Source organism: Rhinatrema bivittatum, chromosome 8 (assembly GCF_901001135.1).
Source record: "Rhinatrema bivittatum chromosome 8, aRhiBiv1.1, whole genome shotgun sequence".
Taxonomy (NCBI): Eukaryota; Metazoa; Chordata; class Amphibia; order Gymnophiona; family Rhinatrematidae; genus Rhinatrema; species Rhinatrema bivittatum.
In genome coordinates this window covers 43,139,302-43,161,291 of record NC_042622.1, presented here as the reverse complement: position 1 = coordinate 43,161,291, position 21,990 = coordinate 43,139,302, and the positions used below count along the sequence as shown (strand labels likewise).

Sequence of the window (21,990 nt, the reverse complement as noted above, 5' to 3'; positions counted from 1 at the left end):
GGGTGAGAGAGCATGTGTGAGGATGCTGGGGAGCTGAGCGAGAGCATCTGGAGGGTGAGTGGGCATGTGTGAGGTTGCTTGGGGGGGCTCAGTGAGAGCATGTGTGAGAGTGTATGTAAAAAAGGGAGAGAGGGGGCAGGGGGCACAGAAGGGGGCGAGGGGGCGCCATCTCATCCCTTGCCTCAGGCAGCACATTGCCTTGAGCTGACCCTGTTCTCAGCCATAAATGCCGTTTTGATGGAAACAAATTTTCTTTTTATTATTCAATCATGTACTACTCAGAAAGGCCTGAGAAAACAGAAAAGTCTTTAGCATTTTCCTGAATTTTAAAAGGGAAGATTCTTCCTTTAAACTTCGGGGTAAGGCATTCCATAATTCAGGGCCCTCAACATAAAATCTGTAAGCCAAAGTTTCTTTGGTTTACAGATTTCTTAACATTCAGATCTAATAAGATTGGTATTTGAGTCAGGAATCCCAAACAGTACATAGGGCTAAAGTCTCCCCTATACCTTCTTCTCCCTGTCATCTCTTCTTTTCCATTTTCTGTGCTGAAACATGCTGGTCTGGGAAATTTGAATCGTGTGACTACAGAGGAGTAAAGTCTGGTTAGCTTCCATGGTTCATTTCATGACCATCTCATAGCCATGCGTGTAACTGTTCATAAGATAAGCCATACTGGGTCAGACTAAGGGTCCATCAAGCCCAGTATCTTGTTTCCAACAGTGGCCAATCCAAGTCACAAGTACCTGGCAAATACCCAAACATTAAACAGATCCCATGCTACTAATACTGGCAACAAACAGTGGCTATTCCCTATAGCAGTTTATGGACTTCTCCTATAAGAACATAAGATAATCCGTCTAGAAATTATCATTAGTAGTGGCTTTTACGATCACATTTGTAGAATTCAAAACCGGGGTATGAGCAAACACGACAGTCTATTCCTGACCCTCTGATCCTGTGTGCAGAATGGATGTGTATAGGAGCTAGGGGATTGGGATTCATCAGTTTGTTTATAGGGCAAATGTTTTTTTAAATTTAGCTTGCAACCAGGATATATTCACACCTCACTGGACATCAGGGAGGTCATTATAAATTGCTCTTCAAATAAAGAGCATTTCTGGGGCCGGACCTTTGGCTTTAGCCATTGCTTAGCAGTGACTTGGGTTTGAGCGTCATTTCAGAAGCAGCCAATGGGGGATGGAGCCTGGGTTTCAGGAATGAGCAGAAGGGCAATACTGAGAGAGTTCACTGTTGGAGGATGCATCCCCTCCCTCAGCCAGCGAGGTATCTTGGAATCACCTGGAGGTGCTATATAGGAGGCAAATGTGAAAGAAAAGATAGAGCATTTGGATAGGTTGGTTTGTCCTCAGTTTCCAATCTGAAAGGTAACTTGTGGTATGAAGGTTTCTGACTGCAGGGAGAAGAGCTGCTCATCCATTAGTACAGCTAAGATGGTACCAACAGAAATTGGCCATAACTTTTTTTTACAATAAACTAGAGTAGAGCTTAATAAGCTATCATTTACGGTTCTGCTATCCTAAGGTGTGAAACAGAGGCTAAACAAATAATAATTTAATATAAACCTTCAGATACAACTAAAGCATTTTACGGATTAAAGAAGGAATTTTCAAAGGAGTTATCCACGTAAAAGAAGCATATATCATCGCAATTTTTGAAAGTTCATTTATACGCTTAAAGTCCAATTATGTGCATAAAACCTTAGGACAATTCAGCCCTCTGGAGTGAACTTTCAAAGGAGTAGCATGCATAAAAGTAGCAATTTTGAAAAGCCCAACCTTTTGAAAATTGCCTCCATAGGATTCCAAAGCCTACCTTCAGCCACCTCAGAAGCAGCATGCTGTTATATTTCAGCAAATGCAGACATATGCTCTGACATAGAGTCTTCCTTCAGTAAACTCTGTAAGCATCAGGGCAGGTATGATGACATCAACAAGTTTACTCTGGCATTCTTGACATGCCAGGTCATTTCAATAGCCTCATTGCATTTTTCTCATACTGGTCATTATGGAGTCAGCTTGGCTAAAGAAAATCTTCTTCAAATATCACCTCAACAAGCAGGCAGGATCTTGGGCTGGGCATGATGCGTTCAGTCACTGTAAGGCCTACAGTGGTATAATAAGGTGAGGTTTGGTCACGTGCAGAGGGTAAGCAAAGAAAACATTGTTCTCCTCAGCTCAGCTCGTTCTAGAATAGCCCTCCAGCTAACAAAACATTCAATGTTCTTAATTTCATGATAGGAAGGAACACATTCATATCAGACAAGGAAGTAACCTATTTCGCAGGATAGCCATTTTAAAATTGAGAAAAAGCAAGTGTTTATCTCTTAGATATAGTACTACCATCAATTGCAACCTATAATTAATGATGAAATAGAAATCCAGAACATCACCATGTTTTAAAGTATGAATCAATTAGTGATGCCATACATATAAAAATAAATAGTTGTAAATATGGCTGGCATTCTGCAACTGTTTACACAAATAGAGCACATTATCTTCCGACACAATGCATGTTACATAAGAAATATAAAAATAATTGCACAGAGCCGCAGACTCACTGTCACTTGTTTTCTCACCATATGTTAAAAAAAATTAAAAAGTTTCCAGCAGCCATGGTACCTAGTGTTATGGTTTTGAGGTGTTTGAGTGGATTCTTGGGTACTATGGCTCCCCACGGGGAGGAGCCCCGCAGGGAGCCACAGTACTGAGCTAGACTCAGGACGCACAAACACAGAGTTTTGTCTTTTATTGTACAGCTGATGTATACCACCAGAGTGGCAGTAGTGAGGTGATCCAGAGGTAGCAGTCCAGGGACCCTCAGCAGAGGGAACCCGTCTCACCAAGATGGTATAGGGAGATCCAGGCGTAGGTTTCCCAGCACGGCAGAGCTGTAGATGAGACAGACTGAGAATTAGATTACTCACTAGATGGTAGCTGTAAGGTTGACGATTCCACCAGGCAGAAGTAGATGGTTACAGGCACCTAGGCAGGGAGAGTAGGCCCTCAAGGAGCGAGTACCTGATACCAGTAAGGCACCCGAAAGAAAGCAAAGGGCCCCCGAGGAGCGGGTACCCAGGTTAGAGAATACCCCGAAGGGCAGAGAGAGCTTCCAGCGGCAGCACGGAAGCGGAAGAGTAGCTTAGACCAGACGAGTCCAATTCTTGCTAACTCAATGAGCTAGCAAACAAGCATAGGCTAAATACCCGGATGGCGTGACGTCACTCGAGGGGGACGCCCCCGAGGTTCCCGCCATGACGTGGATAAAGATGTGGGTGGCGTGTGCGCATGCACCCTAGGAGGCCCTTAGGAGAAACATGGCGTGATGCTTTGCCATAGCTGTTCCGGGGACGCTGGAGAATGTGGCTTGCAGACGTGGTGGTAGCCATCTTCCCAAGGCTAGCGGGGAGAGCAGAGAAAAAGGTGAGGCACAAGGGTCGAAGCCGTCTGAGACCGACGGACGCAACACCCAGCAGGCTCCCAAATACAATAGTTTCCAGTATTGCCATGAATAATGCCATGCTCCCAAAGACCTAAGGAACTGATAGGGATTTGGTCTACGCAACAGCTGCCCAACTGCAAATTTTTGACCACAAGAGAATGCCTGTTTAACGCAGGCCGTGTGATCACTTCTCAGTCTCTTGTTGGCTAAGATCAAATGTGAAGTCTAAGCCATGAGCTAAAGGAGATCTCTTCTTGGCCTTCTGGAGACGACTGAGGACCTGCTCAACATAGGAGGTTAACGCCTCGCCACCGACCCCCATCAAGGAGACAGAAATGTTACAACATTGGCCTAGGCAGAGGGATTACATAAAATCAGTGCTTGCTTTAAAGATCTTTGTTCTTTAATTTTAAAGCATCAAAAGAGCAGTTGGGTAGAGAAAGTACTTTTATAAAGTGAAAGAATATTTAAAGATGCCAAGGAAGGGCGTTTAGTTGTCTTTAAACATTTTTTAAGCTCTTGCAGACATCATCTCCGTGCCCCTCTCATTTGTTATGTTTCTATTTATACAGGCCGATACAGAAAAACCCATGGGAGAGCCGGCGAGCGCCCGCTTTCTCGACACGCGCCCAGGCCACTCTCCTGAGCGCGCGATTCAGTAAGAAAAAATATGTAAATGAGGGCCCTTTTTGACAGAAGTGGCAGCTGTCAGCGGGTTTGACAGCTGACGCTCAATTTTACCAGTGTCGGTTCTCGAACCTGCTGACAGCCACGGGTATGGAAAACAGACGCCGGCAAAATTGAGCGTCCGTCTTCCAACCTGCAGGCCACGGGCAGATTTTTAAATTTTTTTTTTTAATTTCAAATTGTTTTTTACTTTTGGGGCCTCCGACTTAATATCGCAACGATATTAAGTCAGAGGGTGTACAGAAAAGCAGTTTTTTCTGCTTTTCTGTACACTTTCCCGGTGCGGGCCAAATTTAACACAATTTCTGAAAGTAAAATGTGCAGCTTGGCTGCACATTTTACTTTCTGGATCACGCGGGAATGACTAATAGGCCCATCAACGTGCATTTGCATATTGCGGGCGCTATTAGTTTTGGGGGGTTTTCCACGCGCTATTACCCCTTACTGTATAAGAGGTAAAAATAGCGCATCAAAAACACGCAGCCAAACGGGGGCTAACAGTGCACTCAGCCTGAGCGCACTTTACTGCATCGGCCCGAATGAATTTTACTTTTGGCAGGTTGACCTGGTATTCCCTTTAAGCTTTCCTCAAAGTTAAACTACTCTTGCATTCTAAGCAGCTCTCACCATGGGATCAAACACTGAATTCCTAGGTTTTCCAGAACTGGGTTGCCATACAGACCATTTTTCTTTAATTTGTTCTTGACCGGGCTCATGATAGAAGAGAGGAGACGGAAGACATCTTTCTACATTGGAAAGCTAACAAAGCATCTCTTTTTATCCTCCCTAGCACACAGGCCTGACCAAATAGCTGAAGGTATTATACTGGCATTTTTTCTCATGCTATAAAAAAGGATAGTCAGGTTGGCTAAAGCAAATGCATCTTTGTTCAACAGAGAATTCCATATGCATAATTTAAATTTTTTGTATACCCATGGTTTCACAGAAAAGAAGCCTTAACATGCCAGAACCTATCGGTGCATATGGTGATATTGTTTATTGGAGTTGGAAAAACGCTGAGGATGTTTTTTAAGGCCAAAGCAAGTGTTCTGGTGGTCCCAAGGTATACATGATGGTCTTCATATGCAGAAGGATGCAATAAATAGGAAACCCTCCAAGCTATGCTTCACAGACAAAAAAAAAGGAAGTCACCTTCCCAAGATGGAAGCTCGGGGTGATACAAGGTTCTTCCCACTGCCAGATGGGTTTTCAGACTATCCCCAATGAATATGCATGAGATAAATTTGCATATGCAGAGTCTCCATGGCATGCAGACTTATCTCATGCATATTAATTGTGGATATGCTGAAATCCTGACAGGTTTGAGAAGCCCTGGTTAATATTATAAAGCAAACGCTACACCCAAGTTGAGACTCGAAGCAGCCTTCTGTCAGGGACTCTCTTAATGGAGCAGGAGCAAGAGTAACAGATGTGCCAAAAGTCAGGTCTGAAGAACACGTCTGGAAGGCAGGGCCCCTTTTCTGGAGTACACTGAATTTCCAAATGCCTTCGGTGTGGCTCATCTGCTGCTCTCTGCTCCTCGCTGTTTTCTGTCTGGACAGATGGATGGACACAGTCTCCCCATAACGTGTTCTTTCGCTTTCACAAGAATGCATAAAAATTAGTTCAGAAAAGAAAAACATGCTCAACATTTCTTACATTTAAAAAAATATATACTTTTTGTTTTTTTATTTACAAAATCCGCATTCAAAAAGGAGTATGTATTGATGCAAGATGGGCTGGGTGTCTCTGTTTTCCTCCTTTCCTGTGAAATGAAGAAAATGTTTTCCATTTTACAGCCCTAAAGGTGACGAACATAAACTTGAACTATGGCTCGAATAAGAAATCGCACCATACCAGTTACTACAGAAGCAATGAGCTCATTCTCAGGCGAGGACAGTCTTTCTTGATGAGCCTGACCTGCAACAGACCTATGCAGTCTCAGGAGAGGATCATCTTCACCGCAAGCACAGGTAATAATCTCCAGCACACACTCGCCCAGCAGAGAGGCAGTCTGTGTAATGTACCCTGGCCTCACAGAGACACAGTCTCCCCAACACACACTCATCTGGCAGAGAGGCAGTCTGTGTAAGGCACACTTTCACAGAGAGGCATTTTTACCCAACACACACCTCGATTTGTGAAGTGAGTGTGCAAAGCACACTCACTTCACAAATAGACACAAAAAGGCTGTCTGTGCAACACACACCTCACAGAGACACAGTCTTCCCAACACACACCTGGCAGAGAGGCAGTCTGTGTAATGCACACTTACCTCCCAGAGAGGCAGTCTGTGTAACGCACACCTCACAGAGACACAGTCTCCCCAACACACACCTGGCAGAGAGGCAGTCTGTGTAACGCACACTTACCTCACAGAGAGGCAGTCTGTGTAACATATACTCACCTCACAGAGACACAGTCTCCCCAACACATAATCATCTAGCAGAGAGGCAGTCTGGTGTAAAGCACACTTACCTCACAGAGAGGCATTTTCACCCAACACACACCTCGATGAGAGGCTGTGCAATGCACTCTCACTTCACAAATAATAACAATAACAATTCACAAATAATAATAATAACAAATTGCTTTGTGCCACTATTTTATTTTTCCCTTTCATTGTTCCACTGTTCCCTCCCCCCCCCTCCCCCCTTGGTTAACAAGTTTTATTGTAAAGCACTGTTGCATATGTTCGTTTTATTTAGCACAGCTGCAATGTTTCTGTTAATTGTGAACCGATGTGAGGTTACTAAACAAATTTCGGTATACAAAAACTGCAAATAAATAATAAATAAATAAAAAATAAATAGGCAGTGTCTCCAGTGCACACTTACCTCACAGAAAGGAAGTCTGAGTAACACACACTCTCCTCACAGAGACACAGTCTCCCCAACACACACTCACCTGGCAGAGAGGCAGTCTGTGTAAGGCACACTTACCTCACAGAGAGGCATTTTTACCCAACACACACCTCGATGAGAGGCTATATGTGCAACGCACACTCACTTCACAAATAGACACAAAAAGGCAGTCTGTGCAACACATACTCATCTCACAGAGAAGCAGTTTCCCCAGCACACACTCTCCTGGCAGAGAGGCAATGCATTGCACACTTCCTTCACAGAGTGGCAGTGTCACCAGTGCAAACTTACCTCACAGAGAGGCAGGCTCCCTAACAAACACATCCAAAGAAGCAGTGTCCATCATGTATTCAGTTCCCAGAGGTACAGTCACCTCACCAAGAGGTAATCTCTATCACACTCACTTCTCAGACTGGTAGTTTCAATTAGAGTAGATAGATATGTAATGCATGCATATCATGAAATTCCTTCATACATGAAGGCACAGATGCTAAGCAGTCCCTGACAAGCAGAGGCAAATCTGGTCAGGCAGCACTATTTGTCAGTATAATAGTCAATGCCATTCTATTGCAATTGCATTCTTGAAATCACTGGAATATTTATTTCTTTAAAAACATTTATTACCTGCTGTTTCGCCCATTCGGTCGCAGATGGCTGCGACTACTTGCGCTCACCTCTTTCTTCTCTGCATTGACTCCATTGAGGAAAGAGGTGGCCTCCGCCAGCAACCGCCGACCTGCCTGGCTTCCCCGGGATGATGTGGGCGCTTTCGACCACCATCTTGCCTCCAGGATCACATAGGCGCACGCGCACACACTGGTCAGTCTTGGCGGGAACCTCGGGGATGACCCCCTCTGATGACGTCTCCACTCCTGGATACTTAAGCCGGCTGAACCTGACCACTGACGACTTGCCAACGAGTTCCCTCTTGCTACGTTCGTATCTCAATCTACAGACTTCCGTTCCAGCTCCACTTGACGTGAGATCATCTGGGTACCCTCTCCTCGGGGGCCCTTCCTTGTCTCTGGATATCCGCTCCATGGAAGGCCTTCTACCTTGGACTATCATTCTACCCCAAATCCCGGGGCCACTTCTGGAACGCCTCTAGCTGTGAGTACCTTGACTCTTTGGACTACTTCTATTCTTCGGTGTACCCTGCACAGCGGGCCACAACCGTGTTCCTCCCCTCCATAGGATTCCTCCTATGTGCACCACTTCATGGACTTCTTCTATATCTTCAACTGTGGGAATCCTCACCGGCGTACCCTGCGCTGCGGGCCACTACCGAGCCATCTCTATAAGAAGACCTCATCAGTGTACCCCACTCTGCGGACCACTACCGGATTGCTACTACTGAGGTATTTCCTCTGAGTATACCCCATTATACAGACTCTATCTCTACCCACTCCTCGGGTGGAGTTTCTCTCTCTCACTCTCCAATAAAGACTCTGTTCCACAGCTGTGTTTGACGTCTGCTGAGACCTCGCCTCCCGATGGTGAGACTCACAGGGATCCTCCCTGTGGGTGGTTCCATCACTCCCGTCGGCCCAGGGGCCCACAAACCTACAGATCCTAACACCCGCCCTTCCTACATTCAGGGCGGAGTACATTAAGAACACACATAAATTAAAAGAAACATAATAATAACAACCAACAGATAAAAATAGCAATAAGTAATTAATATAAAAGAAAACCAGATATAACATAGGCATTAACCTCATCAGAAAAGGACTTACAGATGAACCAATAGAGGCTAAAAGGGACTCCAAAAAGGAGTAACGCCGGGGATCATAAATTATAAGTTTGGAAAAGCTTTTTAAAGAGGTGGATCTTTAGTGCTTTTTTTAAAGAAAGCTCTTTCACAGAGGCATCTTATGTTGTTTGGCAAACTATTTCACAGGAGGGAACCTACAAAAGAGAAGAAACACTCTCTGGTTTCTTCAAGATGAGCCAGCTTCGGGGATGGGACATCAAGTAACATTAAGTTTGCCGACCTGAGGAACTGGGAAGGGGTGTGAATTTTTAGTACCAAAGAAATCCAAGGGGAGTGTACATTGTAAATACTTGAGTGTATGATCATAGCAAGCTTATATTGTATATGGCACGAGACTGGAAGCCAGTGAAATCTTTCGAGGACTGGAGTAATGTGTTCATAGAGGGAAGCACCAGTAAGAAGTCTTGCTACCGAGTTTTGTATAATCTGTACAGGACGAATGGCATATAATGGGAGACCTATTAAGAGTTACAGTAATCTATACCAGAGAAAAGTAAGGACTGAAGAACAGACCGAAAATCAGAGTGTGAAATAAGAGGTTTAAGATGACGGAGTAAACACCATTTGTAAAAAGACAAATTGGTAACGGTCTTTATATGATCATGCAAAGAAAGAGAGGAGTCAATGGTAACTCCCAAATTACATACAGTCTGAGAGATAGCAATACAATGAGTATCAAATGAGAAATTGTTGGGTGTGTTTTGAACTGGCTAACGTTCTAAAACAATGATTTCTGTCTTAAAAATATTAAGTGCTAATTTATTGTGGTGAAGCCATTTTTGGATGGTTGCAAGGCAATGGGAGAGAAATGATTCAGTAAGGGCCCATGTTTCTTTCAAAGGAAAAAAGAATTGGATATCACTGGCATAAAGCTTATAATGAACTCCAGGGCTAGAAGGAATGTGGCATAGGGTGTTAAACAGACATTAAAAAGAACAGCAGAGAGGGCTGACCCTTGGGGTACCCCAGAGCTAGGGGTTGTTAAAGAAGAAGTATAAATGTGATTGTTCAATTCTCTTTTTTCTGAAGGACCAAGACCTGCGGAGAATGCCAATACAAACTGGTGTTCAGCCTTGATGGCTCTGGCAGCTCCTGGAGTGCCACTGTACAATCCAGAGACTCCAACACCTTGAACATCCTCATCACTAGCTCGGCCAGAGCAGCCATCGGGTCTTACAAACTAACGGCCCAGATTGTATCCAATAACGGGAGTTACACCATGACGGTTGGAAGCTTTATTCTGCTCTTTAACCCTGGGTGCTCAGGTAAATGTTTGGATTTTCTTGAAGTCAGATTGCATCAGGTTGTTTTTTTCCACTTGCTTATGCCTATCGGGGTAATAACACTGTCTTGCCTTTGGAAACGGCTCATTATAAAATTGACCAGGTCATTTTCACATGTAAGCTTACTCCAACTGTGCAGAAGATTTTTCTGGGAAAAGTTTGGACTTCAGTATGTACCTTCAAATTTTCAAAAGCATGCAGGTAAATTTTGAAGGAAAATTTGTGCGTATGTTTTAGCAGGTACTGCTGGTGTAGATATATTTAGTGGAATCATTTTCAAAAGGCAACTTACAGGCTCAAGTTCCCTTTCAAAATTGGTGTAATTCATGCACATAATTTCCACATAAATTACAAGCAATGCTATAAAATTACTCTCATAAAGGTTAACTTATGCATTTCAAAAATGAATAACGTATGCAGTTTGCAAAGCAAACATAGACATGCGTTATAAAATACTTGTATCTCTACCCTGCCACATTCACGTGTATAGGCTTACGCATGAACGCATGCAATGCATTGAATGCATGTACTTTTCCTGCCCATTTTAAAAATATCTGTGCGTATATTCTACATGCAAAAATAAAAGATTTATGTAAGTCGGGATTAACACACATAAAGTGCGTAAGTGAAATTACCAGTTTTACCAATTAGTCTACCAGTTTGCCCAGTCCTTCTCCAGATCATTGAGATCCTCCGGTTCTTCAGTCTGAACTCCCCCAGTTCACCCAGACAATACTATACAATAAACATGTTTAATATCACTTACACCAGATAATTAGCAGGTATATAAGTATGTGAGTTAGTTGGCAAATCTACATGCATAAGTGTCTTTTAAAATAGCAATAAAGGCACATGTTAGCCCCGTCGTGGAATGCCTTTAGCCTGCCCCATTTTTACATATTTGTCCACATGAAAGTGAAATTACGTGCATATTTTTTACTTTTATAAAATACAGAATAGATGAGTAGAGGCTACTTACACACATTAAGGTAAGTTTTAAAAGTCCAGCACGTGCATTAATTAGGGGATGCACAAATATGTTGGGCAGGCAGCAGACCAAGCGGTGTCAGTATCCGGGCAGTGGGTCAAAGCAGGTGGTGGTCAAGCAGTGTTGGTATCCGAGTAGGCGATACAAGTCAGCAACAAGAGATCAGTTAGAGGGGAGCAAGAAGAAATAGCAGAAGACATGGAAGAAGAAGTGGAAGGGGCCTGGAAGGATGGGCAAAGACAAGGAGGCCAATCTAGGCAGGAACAGGAGAGCAAGGCAGGAACGAAGACAAGATGAGAACTAGAACAAGGCAAGAATTGGATCAAGCCGGAAACGAAGGCAAGGCAAGAACTGGAACAAGCAACGAACACAGGAGGTCACCACTTTTTCACAATTTCATTTTGTTTGCTTCTTTCATTTTAAATAAATGAAATGAAACAAGGAACAAAGCAAAAAAAATAAGTGCAGTGCACACCCCTAGTGTCAACGAGTCGTACAGAACTTGAAGAGACCTGGATCTTTTGCAGGTTGCAATATCATATAGATAGATGCTTTTTTTTTTTTTACAATAATTAAGGTTTCAGTGAAATAGTCCAACTACCAATCCACTTTGCTGAGTGGCACTGTACTGAAAACAGTGGGGAAGGCGTGCCATCCAGTCCTGGAACTTGGTTCGGCTCCCCCTGGAGATTTACAAAAGATATAGAAATGGAGAGAGAGATTTAGAGAGACGCATTAGCCTGGTATTCGAGCCAATCGGAGTTTGCAAATCAACCTAATTCTTGATTCAGATCTATTCAAATAAACCTCATGAATATCCATTGGGTTATAAAGAGAAAAGAAATCCCGGTCCTGTTGGAGGTACTTCAAGGGCTGTATCTGGGAGTTACTGAATTAAATGAGTTCATCTAATTCTTAGTAACATTTGCTCAAAACAAAATGCAGGTTTTCTTAGTTACTGTCAAATGCAAGGTCACTGCTGAAATGAACAAAAAATGTGTTACATGGGAAGCCCACCACTCAAACACTGCTTACAGGGACACCAGCACCAGTAATGACCATGCTGAAACTATAGCTCCTACGCTGCTTTTTGGAGGTCTATGGGAGTATACATACAGCTGCTTCTGGATGACAAATACTTCAGCTTTTTATTTTTTTCTCAGTAGCAGCTACATTTGTTTTTAACATGGAAAGTTTAATCCATTCTTTTAAAGAGAAGTATATTTCAAATGATTTTATCTACATTATATATCTGTCAGACCTCTAATTTAAAGTCACATTTTTTTGGCTATTCCGAGCTCTAAAATAATATATATATATGTATATAAATGGCTGGATAAATCCTATGGGCCGGATTTTAAAAGCTCTACGGGCGCCGGGCCTATTTTACAAAGGCCCAACGGTGCGCATAAAGCCCCAGGACGCGTCTTAGTCCCAGGGCTTTACTAAAGGGGCAGTCCAGGAGCGGGGCAGGGCAGGGCAGGGGTGGGGCCAGAGGCCTCTGGCACAGCAGCCATTGCCGCTGAGTCGGAGGATCACGTGCCAGCAGGTGGCCGGAGCGCACAACCTGCGGCGCAAAAGGTTAGACAAAAATTGGGGTGGTGGGATTAGGTTAGGGTTAGGGGGTGGAAAGGCTAGGGGAAGGGGTGGGAAGGTCAGGCTAGGGGGAAGGGAAGTTCGGAGTGGCCTGGGAGGGAAGAGGGGAAGCCCACAGGTGTCGGCGCGCGCAAGGTGCACTAGTGTGCACCCCCTTGTGCGCTGACCCCTGATTTTATAACATGCGCACGCCTGCGTGCACATGTTATAAAATCGTGTGTTCATGTGTGTGCGCCGGGTAGCGCGCGCACATTTATGCCCACGCGTATTTTTGAAAATTCACCCCTATGTGTGGCGGACCCTTATGCCTATTTTTTTTTTTTAATTGAACTGCAAAACTGTCTTCCATCATAATGCAGGTCTGTCTAATTTGACTGGTTAAACAGAAATATAGCAAAAAAAAAAAAGTCAGGGGTGGTGGGGAGGGCAAGTGGAAGCATAGAAGAGGGCTCCGCTGCTCTGAGTCTTCATTTTCCTGTTATGGAGATGTGATTACATGGACTTCTTGGCTTTGGGTCTTCTAGGAGATGATGTCTACCTAGCCAATGGCGCTGACCGGCAGGAGTATGTTCTGAATGACACAGGGGTCATATTTCAGGGTATGGCAGCATCGATTGGAAGCAGAGGATGGGACTACGGTCAGGTAAATAGACCATGGCCATCTCCATGCTCTCGGGCTCTCGAGTACAGAGAAGCATGAGGAAAGCTCTACCGACCTGAACAAGACTGCGCCATTGTAGGTGCCAATTGGAATCCCCAGTAACATAAATCTGCTTGGAAATGAGTTTATGAGTTGACATCCTCCTGTGTCTGTCATTTTATTTAATAGATGATGTATATCATAGTGAGGTCTCCTGGGGTATGAGCATAAATATAATCTCCTCGTCACCTTTATCACCACTGCTGCTTCAGTATATTTATTTTATGCTGATGTACTAAAGGAATATTTCCATTTTGTGCCCCAACTACCAAGTTGTTTTTTTTTTTCCTCCACAGATATAAAATGGGGAAACAAATTTTACTAATTCAGATCCTTTGGGCCAAATTTTCAAGGCTGTTTATGTGCCTAAAATGTAGTTTTATGCCTGTAAGTGGCTGAACGGGAAATTTGCCAGTCTTTGTCTGGAAAAAGTATGTGCGTGTCTCGAATTCACACGCACCTTTGGTGCATGCGTAACAGCGGCCTTCTAGGGGGGCAGAGTTGGGGTGGCGCTCAGATTTACACATACTTTCAATTTGAAACGTATGCACGTAAATCCACAGGCGAAACAAATTATGCCGCGCCGGGAGCAGACGTCACTTTGTGCAGGGGAGGTTATGTGCCTACTTTCCATGAATTTTCAAAATGAAAGGATGTGCGCAGCTCCCTAATTTGCAGAAAGTTTGTGGGTAAAAAGCACCTGCAGAATTTGCTCATCTCTGAAAATTACCCTCCCTATGTATATGGGGGAAATGCATAAGCCTCTTAACTCAGGGCTTCCCAAACCTGTCCTGGGGATCACACAGCCAATCGGGTTTTCAGGATATCCGCAATGGATATGCATGAGATAAATTTACATATACGAGTTTCCATGGTGTGGATAACTTACACCATAGAAGAGAAGTCAAAACAAGCTGGGGCAATCCTCCTTGTGTCCTTGTTGACACAAACCAGTGGGCAGATATAGAGCAGAATCCAATCTGAGAGACGCCCGGCTGTGAATGCTTCTGCTGTGGCCCGTGGAACTGGCTGGATCTGAACCGGAGGCGAAAGGCTCTGTAACAGCGTGCCAGTTCCAGGGAGCAGACAGTAGGAGCCCTAGGACCTTTTATGTCTGCAGTAGATCGCATTGTTCCTGTGGCTGACAATATCCATGGTTCTCTGGGCACTCTGTAGGCTCCCAAAGGAAACACTACTGCTAAACTGGAACTGTTCAAAATATTCCTACAGAAAATCTAGCATTTATTTCCTACTTGTCACCACTACATAAGAGATTGGCATTTCAAACTGTGCAGCATTTTGTCAATATGGTGATGTCTCTTTGATGGTAACTATGCAATTGTCTCTTAAAGAGATTTTCCACTGCAGATGGAGACTCGAAAGCTCTTCCTCTCTGTCTTACAGTTTGAATCTGGCATTCTGACTATCTGCTTGGCCCTACTGGATCGGAGCATAAATTTCCGCCGTGACCCGGCCTCAGACGTTGCCCGCAGGAACGACCCCGTGTACGTTAGCAGAGTGCTCAGTGCCATGGTGAGAAGGGGATTCGTGGAGCCAGGACCTGGGCAGAAGTGAAGGGGACAGGCACGGTATACTAACCATGGTATCTCACCTCTTTCTTCCCTGCAGGTGAACAGCAATAACGATAACGGCGTGCTAATGGGAAAATGGAAGGGAGACCTTTCAGACGGGGTGGCCCCGTCCATGTGGAATGGAAGCGTTGCCATCCTGAAGCGCTGGTACAAATCAGGCCCGGTCAGATATGGCCAGTGCTGGGTCTTTGCAGGAGTCCTCTGTACAGGTGCATGCAAACGAGAAATTCCCCCTTTCTGGGTAAAAAAAAATAATAATAAAATCTGTTAATTTCAGCAGAATAGCAATTCTATTTACTTAATAAACTTTGAAACCATCAAAATATGCATATTAGGTTAAAAAAAGAAAAGACATTACTGCACTAGAATTTACATAAAAGCATTTAGATTTTCAAAGTATTAATTAATATTCAAAATTCTAAGACCCATATCTTGCTCTTATTATTTCCTAGTTTCCTTTCGTTTTGTCCACATGTTCTGTGACTGCTTGCATGATTCTGCTTCTTTAGAAGAAATATTTTGCTGGTCACGCTATCTTTAAACAAATCTGTCCCTGAATGTACTCTTTAGCTGTTTAAGCTGCATTTCCCTTTACTGGTATCTGTGTGATGTCTTCTTACCTGGAGAGACACAGAACCCTATAGATTTAACTCGACTCCCAAAGCTGACAGTAGACAGGTTGAAGGAGCTTTCAAAACAAATCGGAGAAAATTATTTTACATTCAATGTAAAATTAAGCTCTAGAATTCATTGCCAGAGGATGTGGTAAAGGCAGCTAGCGCAGCTGGGTTTAAAAAAAGGTTTGGACAAGTTCCTGGAGGAGAAGTTCGTAAACTGCAATTCATCAAGTTGACTTAAAGGTGAATTTTAAAAGCGTGGTGCATGCATTAAATAGGGAATGCCCAAATAAGTCAGGGTCATGCGTGCCAACCATATTTTCAAAAGCGCCCAGATTCGCATGTAAATGCCGCGGTGCACACAGCTCTCAACTTTTCAAAAAAGGGCATGGGAGTGGTCTGAGTGGGGCATGGGCATGTCAGGGTCTGGCCAAGAGATGCACGCGTAGATAATTATCTGGCGCATGCCGAGGGCCCCTGTCGCATAACTTGATTCCAGATATGGATGGCGTATAAGTTGAAAAACAAAAGATCGAGCCATTTCAGAGAGGTTTAAAGAGTCTGGGGTAACTGGGGGAGAATAGGCTATCAAACCAAGGGGTTCTGGAGGACCTAGCTGTTAACTGGGTGAAACGGTAGACAAACTGGTAAACTGGTAATGGTGTCGGCACATACCCTTTTAAAATCCACGACTTATGTGGTAGAAGTGGGATTTGCGCGCCACCTTAAAATATGGCGTATACGTGCACATGGCCAGGCTATTTTCTAATGTGCGCGCATATATTCGTGCGCGTTATAAAATAGTTGGGTCCCTGGACACGGGCCAATGCATGCACACAAATATGTCCCAGCATGCTGGCTTGAAAATTACCATCCCTGGGAATAGCCACTGCTTATTACTGGCATCAGTAGCATGGTACTTGTATCCTGGATTGGACACTGTGGGAAACAGGATGCTGGGCTTGATGGACCCTTGGTCTGTCCCAGTATGGCAACTTCTCATGTTCTTAAAGTCTCTAAACACTTAAGCAGAATGAAACATGGAAGATCTTATGATTTTGCTTGCCTTAATTGCCAACTGAATTATTCAGGAAAGCACTGTTAATAGTGTTATTGTAAAATCAGTTTTCTTTTGTTTTTAATTTAGTTCTGCGGGCCCTGGGGATCCCAACTCGTACAGTCACAAACTTCGAGTCTGCCCACGACACAAACAGAAATCTGAGTATCGACCAATACGTCGATAATCGAGGAAGGACCGTAGAAGGGGGTGACAGCGTGTGGTAAATATGGAGCTCTTCTGCATTTCTCCCGCAACTGGGGAAACATTTTCATTATTCTTCCTATCAGACAGGATTATAGGCAACATCCATTGAACAAACTCTTCTTTCATCTTCCCTGCCACTCCACTCTCCTGCCCCCCCCCCCCCCCCCAACCTCCTCCTGGCCCCAATGCACATCTAAACACCACTTCCACCCATCCATGCTTAGCAGAGGCCATCACTGTGATGAATGATCCGTAGAAAACATGAACTAGGCAAACTGTGCTTGGTTCGCAATGTCTGATTCTGGAAAAAATGTTTACATAAATTTTGAGATTAAAAACATTTGACGAAAATGAAGGAAAAAAAACTTATTGCGTGCTATAAGCAGAAGGCTGTGGAATACCTCTGGGCCATTTATTGAGGGGCAAGACGCTGCCAATTGACCAACTTTGGTTTACTGTTTTCTGTAGACGTGATTCCATTTATGCCTATCACAAATAAGTTTGCAGAGTTTTCCGGACCAGTTTCTCTTGCACTACGTTACTTTCGCCATAGATTTTTTTTTTTTTTTTCAGCTGTAACCACCATCACTACTATTTGTGTTGAGCAGCCAAGCCCTGCCTCTGTCTCCTAAAACTCAATTATTTCATCTCTCCACAACCTGAAGCCAGAGGCAGATGTAGCCCCCCCCTACTTCGGTGTTCAGGCCAAATTGGTCCAAGGGACACACTCAGTCCCAGGGCTAAGTCCCGGTTCTCGGGATCCAGGCCTTTCATCCCCGGGGTGTGGATTCTCTCGATGGGGGGAGGCTTAACCTTCTGGGCCCAAGGCTTGCAGGGGAACGGGGACCTCACTTTCAGTCTCGTCACTCTCCCACAGTTAATACTCGCTGTCCGCTGGCTCACAGGGATGTTGCCTTCCTTCAAGGTGAAAAACAGGCAGGACACTGGAGGTGGTTTTCAAATAAAGTTCAGGAATCTTCACAAAGTTCACAGTGCCTGTTCTCACTTCATTGTCCTCTGAGCCAGAAATCCCTATGATGTAGGGATAAACTTAACACCGACAGCCCTGGGTGACTGAAAGTGGACTTCAGGAAAAAAAAGGCCAGGTCTCAGTCTTTCCAGTGATTTTCAAAACTCCTGGGACAAAAGCTTTGGCAAAAGCTTCCAAAACTGATTCTCCCAAAACTTTTCTTCTCTGGGCAGATGCAAAAGCCACCCCACTTCAGATGGGCGCAGGGTGAGCAATGCACCCAGACTCTCTTTCCCTCAGGCAGGGGTGGGACCGTCTTAAAACTGGGATCAAATCTCAAAAACAGTATCAAGAAAAATCTTTCTTCACAAAGGTCCAACCTCTCCAACAAAAAGTCAGTCTCTGCCTTTTCTTCTCCAGGCCAGGGATGGCCTAGCAAGGGACCACAGTCAAAACACTCCTTCTGACTCCTGCTCAGCTCTGGGGCGGATTTTAAAAGGGTTACGCACATAACATATGCGCGTAACCCTTTAAAACCCGCTCCTGCGCGTGCCGAGCCTATTTTGCATGGGCCCAGCGACGCGCTCATGTCCCGGGACTTGAAAAAAGGGACGGGAAGTGGGTGGGAGCGGGACCGAGGCCTTCGGCACAGTGGCCATGCTGGGGGATCGCGCGCCGGCCAAGTGCCGGTGCGCGCAACCTACGCCTGCCCAGAGACAGGTACAACTTATGAAATAAAGGTAGGGGGGTGATTTAGGTAGGGCTGGGAGGCGGATTAGGTAGGGGAAGGAAGGGGAAGGTGGGAGGTGGGAGGACGGAAGGAAAGTTCCCTCGGAGGGAACGGGGAAAGCCATCGGGTCTCCTCTAGGGCATGGTGCACACAAAGAGTACAAGCTTGCACCCCCTTGCGCGCACATGTTATAAAATCAGGTATAGATTTGTGCGTGCCGGGTTACACGCTCAAATCTACGCCCGTGCATACCTACTAAAATCTGGCCCTCTGCTTTCTGCACATGCTCAGCACCAGTTTATAGGGCCAAGCTGACCAATTCCAGCCTTGGGAGAAGGAAGCTTTAAGACAGGGTCTAAAAAAAAATGCAAGTCCCTAATGCTGGTAGAAAAGGGGAAAAACACATTGGTAAGGGATCGGAGTAAGCCTTACACAGGTACGTTTGGGAGTTAGTAAGGAAGGGCATTAAAAGCAAAGTAACTACATCGGAAATTCACTATGGACCTTCATTTTGCAAATTAGAACCTTATTTGTATCTTCCAGAAGAATCCTAGCCGGATAATGCCTATTTTCTTTCTCATTGATAGGAATTTCCATGTCTGGAATGAGTGCTGGTTCATCCGAAGAGACCTAGGGTCCTACTTTAATGGATGGCAGGTTCTGGACTCAACCCCCCAGGAGCCAAGTGGAGGTAATAAAGAGATAACGGCCAAGAAGCCTTCCTCCTACCAACAAAATCTATCATGTATTAGATTACCTTTAAATGTCAACAAAACAGAAGTCATCTATAGAAGCAAAAAAGTTGACATGTCCTTCCCCTCGGTTGTTTTCCTTTCCAGGACATGCTATTCCGATCAGTGTCAGGCAAGAAGTTTAGGATTATCAATTCAGATCGTTCCCTCAAAGTTCAGATGAAATCATTGGTTCAAAAATCATTTTGGAAACTCTGCATGTTGCGGAGATTAAAACCAAATCTCGATGCATCAAATTTTCTATCTGTTTGATAATATCGAGTATTGACTATTGTAACTCTTTGTATTTGGGTTTACCTCAAATTTTAGTCCAGACATCGCAAATAATCCATATTTCCGCAGCTAGGATCTTGCCTGCACTCCCAAGATTGTAAACTCCCTACATTAGCTACCAGTTGACTTTTGTATACATTATAAAATATTTACTAGGATTCACAGTGGATTAGGAGATGACACACCTCTTTGTTTAAAATTACTGAAAATTCATCACCCTGTTGCACTTTGAGATCAGAGGGTCACTGTCTGCTTGATATCTCTAGCCATGAATTAACCAGGCTCGCAAAATCAAGAGAGAGTTTTGTTTTCAGTTGCAGGTGTTTTACTTTGGAGTCAGCTACCTTTGGCATTGTGCAAACAAGAGTGCAGCAAATCATTTAAAAAGCAATTAAAAGCATATTTATTCAAACAAGCTTTTTCTATAGTTTGTAAGATTATCTTCTCAAAATCTTTTGTTTTCACCTTGTAAGCTCCCTGGGGTCAATTCAATTTCCATGCATGCTACAAAGAGTTAATGAGGCTAGTTTGATCCAAAATTATTACCAGTCCGTCTTTGGTTGTATTCCTGTTGTAATTTTATCTTTTTATGTTATTATGATTTTATATATGGTTTTATTGGAAGCTGCGTAGGACATTGGATGCTGCGGCATAAAAATCTTGTAAATAAATAAATATGTGGCAGACCCACTGGTCAGCCACTACATGGCCCTAGCTCCTAGCCCTCAGGATTTATATCAGCTTAGGTGGAGGCAGCATTCTTGCATAGGCCCTCCCCCAGAGGCAGTCTCTGATTGATCATCTTCTGGTCCACAAGGGCGGGAATGAGCCCTTGAGAGAGTGTGGCAGCCTAGATTTGATTTCAGGGGAGTGTTTTCAGTGAGCTCTCCAACAGGCCGATACAGTACAGTGCGCTTCGACGGAGCATACTGTTAGCCTGCTCTTGAATGCGCGTTTTCCCTTACCCCTTATTCAGTAAGGGGAGGAAAACGCGCGTCCAACCCGCGGCACCTAATAGCACCCTCAACATGCAAATGCATGTGGATGGCCCTATTAGGTATTCGCGCAGGATACAGAAAGTAAAATGTGCAGCCAAGCTGCACATTTTACTTTCAGAAATTAGCGCCGACCCAAAGGTCGGCGCTAATTTCTTCCGGCACCGGGAAAGTGCACAGAAAAGCAGTAAAAACTGCTTTTCTGTGCACCCTCCGAGTTAATATCATGGCGATATTAAGTCGGAGGTCCCGAAGAGTAAAAAAAGTTAAAAGTAAATAAATAAATAAAAATTTGAATTCGGCCCGCGGCTGTCGGGCTGAAAACCGGACGCTCAATTTTGCCGGCGTCCGGTTTCCAAGCCCGTAGCTGTCAGCGGACTCGAGAACCGATGCCGGCAAAATTGAGCGTCAGCTGTCAAACCCGCTGACAGCCGCCGCTCCTGTCAAAAAGGAGGCGCTAGGGATGCGCTAGTGTCCCTAGCGCCTCCTTTTCCCCGTTTCTACCGCACCACTTAATTTGAATACTGCATCGCACGCACCGGCAAGGGGCCGGTGCTCGCGCCGGGAGAGCGGGTGTTCGTCCGCTCTCCCGCAGGCTTTACTGAATCGGCCTGCAAGTTAGGCCTTCAACCTAGCACAGAGAGGGAGACACACTGCCCTGCCAGATCTCCAGAAGTAGGTTGGAGCGGAGGGAGAGAGGCAGTAGGATTTTTTGTAGTTTTCTCACAGTTTTGCCCTGAGCTTTCTGGCAGATAGAACTTCTTAGGCTGTCTTTGCCCAGCCTAAGAGGAGGCCGCAGTGATTGTGCAGACAGAAGAGAAGCGTTTTGATAACAGACTGAGTTTTACCACCCAGAGGGAAGGAAGTTGTTTTCTGCCACCCTTCCTTGCCCCAAGTTGGAAGCTGTAGGACTGCTTTCAGTAGCCAGCCTTTCCTTCCGAAGGGCTGCATTTGTTTGGTGAAGAGGAGTCATGGGGAGAAATTAGGAGAAGGACATCTGGAGACTCCAATGGCGTTTCCACCCCTGGGACACAGGGAGCTGGTAAGTTTGAGTATGGGATTCTTTGTGAACCTCAGGTACTGGGTAGGGTATCTTTCACGATTAGGATACCCTCAGCCCACTTGGGACACTTATCATTCCCGGTCATGGAGAATAAGCCAGTTTCAAGCCCCTGCCTGGATGGACACATCCACAGAGTTAGAGATCAATTAAATCCTGACTCCTTTAAATCTAAGATCCCTGGATGTAACTGGACATTTCATTTATTTATTTGTTTGTTTTTATATACCGGTGTTTGATCTGGAATATCGCATTGGTTTACATTATAACTTGGTTCTAAGAAAGCAGGGCCTTCTTATTTTACAATTTAACTTCAAAGATAATTCTTACAGTAAAATTTAAACTGAAACGGGAACAACGATATGTCCTACAGAGTATCTTAT

General features: G+C 44.4%; 1 pseudogene; it reads left to right on the top strand.

Moving 5' to 3' along the window:
- Window positions 1-21,990, top strand: part of LOC115096658 — a 39,122-nt pseudogene that overhangs the window by 2,311 nt on the left and 14,821 nt on the right.